The sequence below is a fragment of the Topomyia yanbarensis genome, chromosome 3 (genome assembly GCF_030247195.1).
Source record: "Topomyia yanbarensis strain Yona2022 chromosome 3, ASM3024719v1, whole genome shotgun sequence".
Taxonomy (NCBI): Eukaryota; Metazoa; Arthropoda; class Insecta; order Diptera; family Culicidae; genus Topomyia; species Topomyia yanbarensis.
This window is the reverse complement of record NC_080672.1, coordinates 187,854,834-187,866,265: the sequence shown is the minus strand read 5'-3', so window position 1 is coordinate 187,866,265 and position 11,432 is coordinate 187,854,834. Positions and strand designations below refer to the sequence as shown.

General features: G+C 40.2%; 1 long non-coding RNA gene across 1 annotated transcript; it reads left to right on the top strand.

Annotated features, from left to right (window-relative positions):
- The first annotated feature begins 5,263 nt into the window (after nucleotides 1-5,263).
- LOC131691099 (uncharacterized) lies at nucleotides 5,264-5,878 on the top strand. The gene is made up of 2 exons (XR_009305692.1): nucleotides 5,264-5,408; nucleotides 5,492-5,878. It is a non-coding gene; the product is annotated as an uncharacterized LOC131691099 (long non-coding RNA).
- Nucleotides 5,879-11,432: the final 5,554 nt, after the last annotated feature.

The following is an 11,432-nucleotide window of genomic DNA, read 5'->3' as shown; positions in this document are numbered from 1 at the left end:
AATATTATATTATAACCATTCCCTATATTGTAACAATAACTCGTATCTTCATTCTATAGTTTTACAGGAAAACGCATTTATCGTAGTATCATAAATAAACCTTAACGTATGTGGTTACCATAGCACTTATGATTTTTGTATAATATGGAGGATTCCAGATAAAGTTTTTATTTATGCGGGCAGCCACCTGGAGGAGGAGGTTCAGCGCGGAAGAAATGTTACCAGACATCGCCGATCTGGTGTCTGGACTTTTTTGATAATTTCATAGAGATTGGGTGTGCAGATGGGCGGTTGGAGTTCTGGGAGGGAACGACTGGTAACTTTAAGGTAAATTGTATGGAGTCACTTGTTTTTTATTACAACTATTGACGGACGTTTCATTGCAGGGTATATATGAAGCCGAAAACATCCAAAACAATGGGGTAACTAACATAAAGCTTGCCAGTGATAAAGTGATAGTCGCACGGTTGAGTGGACGAATCGATTCTCTGAGACTAGAAACGTACACGCAAGGTTGTCAGATCGATTGGGGTTTACGTCTGCATATGGGCGAAGTAAGTACTATATTTCAAGCAATTTTTTAAGCTCACGTAGGCTGCAGAACAGACAGATTTTATTAGTTATTTTAAAATACTGTATATTCTAAGTCATTTAATTTTCAGTCTGCAATAAGTATGTCATCAAGTGCCTTAATTCTTATTCTTTTTTAGCCCACGTACGCACCGGTTCGGCAGGAAGCATTAGTTTATTTCAGCAATCCGTCCACAGCGTTGCCAGCTCAACATAACGCATCCGAAGAGGAGCTTCGACGTTTTCTGGAGTTTCACCAGCAGGGTTACCGGTGACATGTTTGGAAGTGGCGGGCGGTACAGTCATGACTGGCAGCCAGGGCCACACTGTTAAAGTGTTCCGACTCGATAGCCACCTATTGCAGTTCACCCCCACGGCCATTGCGGTCCTATCACATGTATTTTCATAGACCAGTGGCAGGCCGAGATGGGCGCATCTGGTCGCCAGGATGGTGTGCTATGTGTGTGGGGCTTGAACTAGAACAGCTCCTACAAGACAATGGTTACGAGAGTGTTCAGCAGGCCGTTGGTAAGGGAGTGGATAATTTTTATAGTGTTGATAACAGGGCCATTTAATGGCGCCGCAATTAAATATAGAAAGTTACTAAATACATTTTGATAATAAACAAGACTTCTATTTACATTGCTTTCAATCAGATAATTTATGTTAGAACTTGCTTTTCCTCTTCTATTTTCGTGGATGCTTTCGGTCACGGTAGAATTCTTAATTTTTCCTTTTCGCCTGCTACCATTCCTTGACCTTTCGTGCAACTTCTTGTGTCCCATCAAATTGCTACATTAAACGAATCCTTTTCCACACTATTCACAACCATGGGGTCGTTCGCCAACATGCCTGCGATTATGCTGGGTCAAATGTGCTCTTCGAAGAAACTCCTGCCCGCAGAGGTCACATTTGTACGGGCGTGCGTTTGTATGGATTTGCATGTGCCGAGTCATGTGAGAATATTTTTAAACCCGCCACCACACACTTCACATCTGAATCCTCGATCTTTGCTGTGGATAAGTTTGTGCTGCGTAAGTTCTTTAGATTCAAGAAACTCTCTACCACAGATATCGCAACTAAATATTTGATCCGCAAGATTCATATTGATGTGAACACGCTGGTGACGTTTCAAACTGCTGCTTTCTACGCAGCCTTTGCCACAGATATCACACTTATACGGACGCTCGCCAGTATGCATGCGCATGTGGCGAGTGAGTTCAGCACTAGTTATGAATTCTTTGCCACAAATATCGCACTTGTGCGATCTCTCAACTGCATGGATAAGTCTGTGTCGCGTGAGACTACTGTTTTCGGTAAACTTCCTACTGCAGATATCGCAAATGTAAGCCTGATCTTTATGGGTAAGCCGGTGCTGATCCAATTGCTCAGAAGTGAAAAATTCTCTGCCACATATCCGACAACGGTGCTGTCGTTCGCCGGTGTGTATCCGTTTGTGCCGGCTTAGATTTATACCCTTGGTGTATGCTTTACCGCAAATATCACAGGAGTACGGTCGCGTGCCGGCATGTACGCGCTTGTGAACTGTACGCTGTCTCTTCTTGGGGAATGATTGGTCACACATTCCGCACTCATAGGTTTTATCGATGGTTGTTTGCAGTAGGGTGGCATGTGTGAAATTGTCACCTGGACTTGTTGACTGTGTTGTCTGTCTAGAATGAAAATAGGGAAAAGTGCATTCGATAATAATATTTTTTTAAAAAGCATTTTTATATATTAAAATCTTCGAAAAACGGGTTATGATCTCAAAAAATCTAACTTATTTTCGAAGCATATGAATTCAATGAAGCGGAATAAGCATATCATAACAACTTACCGTTCACCTATCTCCACCTTACCGTCTTATCACATGTATTTTCGTAGACCTGTGGCAGGCCGAGATGGGCGCATCTAGTTGCCATTGCCAGGATGGTGTGCTATGTGTGTGGGACACATTTAGGTTCACTAGTCGTATGGGACGACAATACTGGAGATGTAGCTCGGGAAGTCAGGCTTGACTGTTCCAATTCACAACTAAGTCCGAAGATTATGCTACCTGCCAGTGGTTCGGTAATTTGTAACTACGGAAATCAAATGTGAATCGTTCGTTTCCCACTTGTGGCGGCGGAAAAGTGGTTCGGTCCGGGGAATCGTAATGGGCAAGCTAAAGAAAACAAATGTACAGCAGCAGCCTCTGAACGAAGCCATTGCTAGCACGAGTCTTTGATTTGGAAGGATAGTTGCTGAGGACCATTCTCACAATAGTATAAAAGTTCTAAGTTCTAACCTCAAAAACAGACAACAATAAAATGTATTTCTTTCAGAGTTGATAATATCCATTACATGATCAAATGCGCTGATGGGTTAGGCTTTGGATTCGGCTATATTCCATCGTCATTGAAGCTAGATCATAGAATCATGTTAATTTGACAGACTGCAAGTGTTATTAGTAGCACAAACAGCTAGCAGCCAAGCTAGTATTGTTCTTTCTGCTTGCAACCAACCTGGTTATATTGATGTCAATGCTAAATTCGCTGTTACAGCTGTATGATCGCTATACTGTCCCATTTGTTATGGGATTCGCTATTAACATGGGACAGTTATGCTTAGAGCACCAGATTCTAAAAGCGACCAATTTTGGCCAATCACTGGAGACAAAATCACGCGTAACAATTAATAATAAATTAAATTATTGCTGAGTAATTTTTGTTGTACATGAATAAAACATATCTCTTTTCTAGTTACCTATGGCTAAATAACCATTAGAAAGTTTATGAGTTTATGTTGTCGCATTTTATAATCATTTATACTACTTTCAAGCGATCGATTTTCAAGATACGACTCGCACTTTAACCACCCCTTCACCGTGCCATCAAAATATAAATAAGTCATACTCCTAATGAACTAATATTTATTAAAATATTTACTAAATAAAAACATAGACCTGATAGTTCGTTTACAAAAAAACACCGAAGCACAGTGATTTGGTGTAAAAACTCTATCTTTGATCCTAGTGCTGCAGGATTTTGCCAACATTTATACTATTTTCATTCAAAAAAAAGTATCACGTGTACACTATGTATATGGACTTCTAAATTTGGTAATTGTTACGGCCTGGCCTTGGGTACAAGATAATATTGCTTGATCTCCCACGAGCATGGTCCTGCCGGAGTGTTTGCCTTGCCCGATACCGGGGCAGCCTGTCCTCGTGTGAATCGGAACCACTGAACATTCCGATGAGGGTATGTCCAGCGGGATTACCGACGGAGCCGATCGCTACACTACCAGCAGTAGCTGCGATTTGAGCAATTAATCCAGATACCTGGTGGGGAGCTACCATTGGTGCAGCGACAGCCGAGTGTGACGCAGGCTGGACCATCGGCTAACTCGATTCCGGCGAGGTGGAGCGGCTGCAATTGGTGCGGACCTATAATTTCATGTATATAATTTCAAGGACATTTGCAACGCAATTACCAGAGATCATCAAAATGTTTCGTGGCTAACGTTGTAATTCAGCAAAAAAAACAAAAGTTAAATTGATCGCAACAAATAAAATCGCTTTCTTCAACGAATCGTGGACAAGAAAAATCCAAAAGCCAAATTTAACGGATTTAATGCCTAATGACGTCAAATAAAAATGAAAGCCTAGCGAGCTTGTTAATACAAGATATTCGCATTTAAAAGCGAACCAAATCAAGTTTCTCATACTGTGGTCGAATACAAAAAATTCCAAGTCTATGTAAACAAGCTCTGCGAACTGTCAAAAAAGTGAGGTTAAACATTTTCATCCAATTGGGTTTTACATCAACCAACCTAACCCCAAAAAATGAACCGAATGAACTTCATTTGACAATTCTCGGTGGTTTGTTTACATGGGAGTTACGCGAGCTCGAATGTAACAGATGAGCACTCGTTGCATTCGCACTCACGCAACTGACAAAGTAAACAAACCACCGAGAATTGTCAAACATGAACTTAATTCATCATTAGTTCATTCGTGTCGTCATCTTGTAGAACTCAATGTTCATACAGCGAGAGGTTCATTTTAGTTTGTTTACATTGCTAATGAATTTTGTACTGCGATTCACCACTTCATTTACTGCGTTGCCAAGAACTTAAGTGAAAATATTCAAAGCAGTGCTGCCCAAACGCACATTTTAAGTCCCACCATTCTTGCTGAGGTGAAAAAAATATTCAACATTCTTGCATATTTCAAATTTAAAAAAAATCATTAAAAAATCATGATAGCTGCTAAAAATCTCGTTTTTACGGAAATGTTCTTATAAATGTGTAATCTTTCGATTAAAAATAAGAAAAACAGGTGTTAGGTCGGACGAGAAAGGTCTATTGCGCATTTTCCTCGCTGTTTCCGAAGGATTTTCTAAAAATCCTTGTTTTGGTTTATTTATAGTAGTTGCACTAATTCCGAAATTTAATACGAAATACGTGCACAAATTTCCGATCAGATAGTGCAAAAATATTGCGATTTCGTCCAGTAGAACGGAAGATATTCGCATTTCAAACCTGGGAAAATTTCTCAACTGAAATTTTTGAAACGGGACCCCATATTGAAACGTTAGAAGTATTCTACTTAAAAATTTGTGGCAATCTGCAGACTTTTATATTTTTACTGCTAGTGCTTAAATAGACCTGGCAGCACTGATGCTAAAATAATTCATTCACCTGTCATAACCATGTCTTAGATAAACATAGATAATTTTTTTCTCCTGTAGTGCCAGTCCTCATCGTTAAAATTAACTAAAAGAGTTAACGTCCTCTTCTGTGTACTTTCCCAGTAGAATTATTTCTATGTCCGGCTGGAAGAAACGGAATTCAAGGTAGGACGCAACTGGATAGGATCAGAATTATATTTTCGATTTCAAAATATTGTGTTTGTGTTGTACTTTCTTTCCTCCGGTAGAAAAAAAGCCTTTGACAACCGGTTGCTCGGAACAAATACCAACAGTAAACCCTCCGGATGTAGTTGGCAGATGATCTACAGCTACGGTCGGATTATTAAGTACTGTTCTATCTAGATCAGTTGGACATCAGCAGTAATTGTTCCGAATGGAGCTACATGTTAAATCTAACGATGGATTGTTTCACGCGTTGGTGGTACGTTGACGAAAGGTGGCGGTACTACGGAATTACCAACGTCGAATTTTGAAACATGTTTTTCTTGTCCACAATTATTTACATTATACTCCAAACCATACTATAATTTTGAATGTGCGAGTTACATAAATATTATTTTTGAATTATGTTTATTTTACATTTTTATATAATACAATATAACTAGAAAATGCAATTTGTCGTTGGCTCTAAATTTTATATCCTCGTCGGGTTTCCTGTGAAAGGTATCTTTATTCGTACGGTTCGAGGCAACAAATGAAAACAGAAGCAACGGTAGTAAATCATCTCCGCATTCTGGCATATGTTGGACAGCTGCTTTTGGGACGGCCTATGCTGATATAGTACACCGGTTATCAAAGATTTCGGTTTGACTACAGGGCTACATTTTTTGCTACAATATAATGCTGCTAGAGTATTGCCGAGATTTCGTTGATTGTTGGCATTGTAACGGTTTGTACCTTGGCGGTTTTTATACAAAGAAAATCGTATACTTGCTTTTCACCACTAGAACTTTTGTAGCAGATGTATGTAAATGTTGTGATTGAGTGTAATTTGTCCAACATTTAGCGGATGCATCCCTTAAAAGTTGGATGGTTCCCAAAAATCTCCAACGGTGCAGGTGAGATGACTGAGTGATTAATTGGGTCATTAAGCTATATATAGTTTTCCGTTCCATTCGATAAATTTTAGGTCCTATATACATAATATAACATTATTTCAAAAAAAAATTCTTTGTAATACGTAAAAAAGATTTTTTTGTTTTTTAAAATAAATCTTATTTAAACTTGGCAACCATACATAGGAAAACTGCGGTTGTTTACATCTGGCCTATCAGGACAACATCCAAAATGAAAAAAAACTATATGCAATGGATGGTGTTTATGTCAAAAAAAAATAACCCTTCGGGAAAACTGAGAAAACATGGCTTAATTTTTTCTGACAGGGCGTCATTTGTCATGAAATTCGATATGTCAAATCCTTCCTATAGTGTCAAATCCAGACTGTCAACATATTTCTTTATTTTAAATTTTAATATTATTTTCACGTTTCCTGAGTTGGAAAAAAAACATTGTTGCAATCACGAAAATCAGCTTTATCGATGAAAGTAATAAAAAACGACTTTTTTCTCTCATTTAATGACCCAATTCAAAACCATATTATCTCATTGATTAACAATAGATATTTTCCAGTTACTGGGAAATTTTTTTCAAGAATCAATATAAGAGATTACAACAGTAGATACAGATACTTATATACCGAATGTGCCGAACAGCGATAATCCTAGTTTAGTAATTTGAGTCTGCCTATAAAGGTCGCGTGTTAATGCTAGCTACGGTTGAAATATGTATCATTTTCCGGGCGAATAGAGGGTTGTGATATGATGGATCGAAAAAAGATAGTTCGATCGGTAAATGCGTGATCAACAATCACCACCAATTTCTCTCTTGGAGATGATCAACTATGGGCACAGAGTTAACGAGGAGACATGCAGCATACTAATTCACTTATGTCTATGTTCTAATGACAACCTTAGAGCGAGTACAAAACGTTGGCAATTATTAAGTATAATAATATAGCATACATTGGATGTAGTAGTAGTGCCGGGCTCTTCCGGAGTAACGAAAATACTCTTCAAAGTTATTGAATACTGGTTAAGTAACAAGTGTCTTTACTCTACGTCTTCTCGAAATTTTCGATTGAACTGTCAAAGTAAAATCACGCAATCGGGTAGGTCAGTCCGATTGTTACTCTGACATCATTCTTTTGGATTGCTACAGTTCAGGCTTACACGGCCACTGTGCAGGTGGGTTGAAAGCTGAATCATTTTCGTCTAACGGCAAAACTACATTATATTCACCACAGATTAAATTGTGTACGGTTGTGGACAGTTGAAAACGATCACCTCAAACAATCGGTTTGACGACACAATCCGGACCGTGTGATCGGTATGATCATGTATTTAATGTTCATCAAGACTCGATCTGTCAGTGACGATTATAAAATACACGAAATAAATAATTCGTTTTTAAATCAGAGTTGCTCTAGGTTCGCTCGGAGCTGTCACTTTTATATGGAAACTGTAAACATTAGAGCGAACCTAGGGCGACTCTATTCTAAAACCGAAAACAGCATATGTAACTGAGATCTCTATTTTTATTGAAAATACGCTCGCTGTAGGGTTCCTTTGGTTTGTTCTTAAAAAGGTAAACTCTTTCGGTAAATTAATCAGAAATAAAGGTAGCAAATAATTCAAATACGTAACCTAAAAAGCCAAAAAACGTAGCTACTGGCGCCGGTTCGTCGACGGACTAACGAGAGAAACATCGATGAGCACTCTTTGGAGTACGGCCCGGCGCTTACGAAACCGAAACAGTACCAATGAGAGCGTGGAATATTCAAACCGTTGGATATTCGATTTTGCCAAGAAGGTTTGTCCGGATTCCGCCCCGGCACAGAAGATCTACCACGCCGCGTCCCCTCACAATAACGCGAACGAAACACCGTTTTCGATGGTGGAGTTCTCACTTGCTCTCTTATCATGTAACAATAAAGCCCCAGGGCCAGACAGAATCAAATTTAACTTGTTAAAGAATCTGCCAGACTCTGCCAAGAGACGCTTGTTGAATTTATTTAATAAGTTTCTTGAGGGAAATATTGTCCCTCAGGACTGGAGGCAAGTGAAGGTCATCGCCATTCAAAAACCAGGAAAACCAGCCTCCGACCACAACTCGTATCGACCGATTGCAATGCTGTCCTGTATCCGAAAGTTGTTCGAGAAAATGATCTTGTTTCGCCTCAATAATTGGGTTGAAGAAAATGGCTTACTGTCAGATACACAATTTGGTTTCCGCAAAGGCAAAGGGACGAACGATTGTCTTGCGTTGCTCTCAACAGAAATTCAAATGGCTTATGCTAGCAAAGAGCAGATGGCATCAGTTTTCCTAGATATAAAGGGGGCTTTTGATTCAGTTTCTATCAAAATTCTTTCTGAGAAGCCGCACCAGCATGGTCTTTCACCGACTCTAAACAACTTTTTGCTAAACTTGCTGTCTGAAAAACATATGCATTTTTCGCATGGTGATTGATCGACATCACGAATTAGCTACATGGGTCTTCCCCAGGGATCATGTCTAAGCCCCCTTCTCTATAACTTTTACGTGAATGACATTGACGAATGTCTTGTCAATTCCTGCACGCTAAGGCAGCTTGCAGATGACGGTGTGGTCTCTATTACAGGTCCCAAAGCCGTCGATCTGCAAGGACCATTGCAAGATACCTTGGACAATTTGTCTGCTTGGGCCCTCCAGCTAGGTATCGAGTTCTCCACGGAGAAAACTGAGCTAGTCGTATTTTCAAGGAACCGTGAACCAGCGCAACTACAGCTTCAATTAATGGGTCAAACTATTGCTCAGGTTTCAACTTTCAAATATCTGGGTCTGGTTCGACTCTAAAGGAACCTGGGGATGTCACATTAGGTATCTGAAACAGAAGTGCCAACAAAGGATCAATTTTCTCCGTACAATAACCGGAACATGGTGGGGTGCTCACCCAGGAGACCTGATCAGGCTGTATCAAACAACACTATTGTCGGTGATGGAGTACGGGAGTTTCTGTTTCCGCTCCACTGCGAACATACATTTCATCAAACTAGAGCGAATCCAATATTGTTGTTTGCGTATTGCTTTGGGTTGCATGCACTCGACACATACGATGAGTTTAGAAGTGCTGGCGGGCGTCCTTCCGCTGAAAAATCGATTTTGGGAACTCTCATATCGATTGCTCATCCGATGCGATATCTTGAACCCGTTAGTAATTGCAAATTTCGAAAGGCTTGTCGAGCTCAATTCTCAAACCCGATTTATGTCCTTGTACTTCGATTACATGGCACAAAATATCAATCCTTCTTCATACTATCCCAACCGTGTCAATCTCTTTCATGCTTCTGATTCAACTGTATTCTTCGACACATCCATGAAAGACGAGATTCGTGGAATCCCGGATCACATACGTCCGCAAGTGATCCTAAGCATATTTCACAGTAAATTTCGAGAAGTCGACTGCAACAAGATGTTTTACACCGACGGGTCAAGCCTCGACGGCTCCACTGGCTTCGGTATATTCAATCAAAACCTCACCGCCTCATTCAAACTCAATGATCCTGCTTCAGTTTACGTCGCAGAACTTGCTGCTATTCAGTATACCCTTGGGATCATTGATACTTTGCCCACCGATCATTACTTTATTGTCTCGGATAGCCAGCTCAATCGAGGCTCTCCGGTCAATGAAACCTAGAAAGCACATTCCATATTTTCTGGGGAAAATCTGGGAGCGCCTGCGTGCTTTGTCTGTAAGATCGTACAAGATTACCTTAGTTTGGGTTCCCTCGCATTGCTCCATTCCAGGTAATGAAGAAGCGGACTCTTTAGCTAAGGCGGGCGCTTTGCAAGGTGACATATATGAAAGACCAATTAGCTTCAGCGAATTTTTCAGTATCACTCATCAGAGAACCCTCGAAATTTGGCAAACTTCATGGAGCAATGGTGAACTGGGAAGGTGGCTACATTCGATAATCCCTAAGGTATCGACGAAACCTTGGTTCAGAGGGATGGATGTGGGTCGGGATTTCATTCGCGTGGTGTCTCGGCTTATGTCCAATCACTACACGCTGGACGCACATCTCCGGCGTATTGGGCTCGTGGATAGCGGTATCTGCGCTTGTGGCAACGGTTATCACGAAATCGAACATGTTGTCTGGGCATGCGCCGAGTACTGTTCTGCCAGATCTCAACTATTCGATTCCCTTCGGGCCCGAGGAAGATCACCCAATGTCCCGGTTCGAGATGTACTAGCAAGCCGCGATATTCTCTACATGTCCCTTATATACACGTTCCTCAAAACCATCAATATCCAAATTTAAATGCCCCTATCTTTTCTCTTATCATTCCCAGAAGTGCCCTCTTCCGCCTACCGTACCCCAACGATGGTTTGATACGACTCCAAGACGAGACAAAGTCGTTGATTCCTGATGCCGGAAACTGAAAGTTTATATCCCCCCCCCCGTTCAGCCTTGCCCACCCTCTCTCCAATGTTTCTGATACACAGATGTATTACTTCACCCCTTGAATATCTTCCCAAAACTTATGTGCCCCCCTATCTTCTAGTGTTAGTTGATCAATCCGTTCGAATCTGTAATCCTGGCCGTTAATTCCTGATGCCGGAAACTGAAAGTTTATATCTCACCACCCCCCCCCCCCCCCTTCAGCCTTGTCCGCTCTCCCTCCCATGTCTCTGATACACAGATGTATGACTTCACACCCTTCTCCCCTTGAATATATTCCCAAAACTTATGTGCTCAGATTTAGTTGATCAATATTTAATCTCGTTAAAAATGCCCAACAGTATCACTACTTTAAAATAACCCTAATTAATTCCCCTTAATCTTGAACCACACTTTCTAGTTATTTCTAGTTAATAAGCTTGTAAAATGTTCCGCTTAGTTAATAATTAATTTCTCCTACAATCTCCCTTCTAAAAATCATAAAGTGAATTACTATACAAAGAACACACAAAATGACCCGTCCCCCAAATCTTACGAATATTATATTATACCCTCTTTTATATGTATAAGTTAGCTGTAAAGTTTTTTTTTTAGTTTCATTATATAAAACAAAATGATATTGAAATATGTAACCCCCTAGTTTTAAGAAATTCAAAATGTAAAACAATGA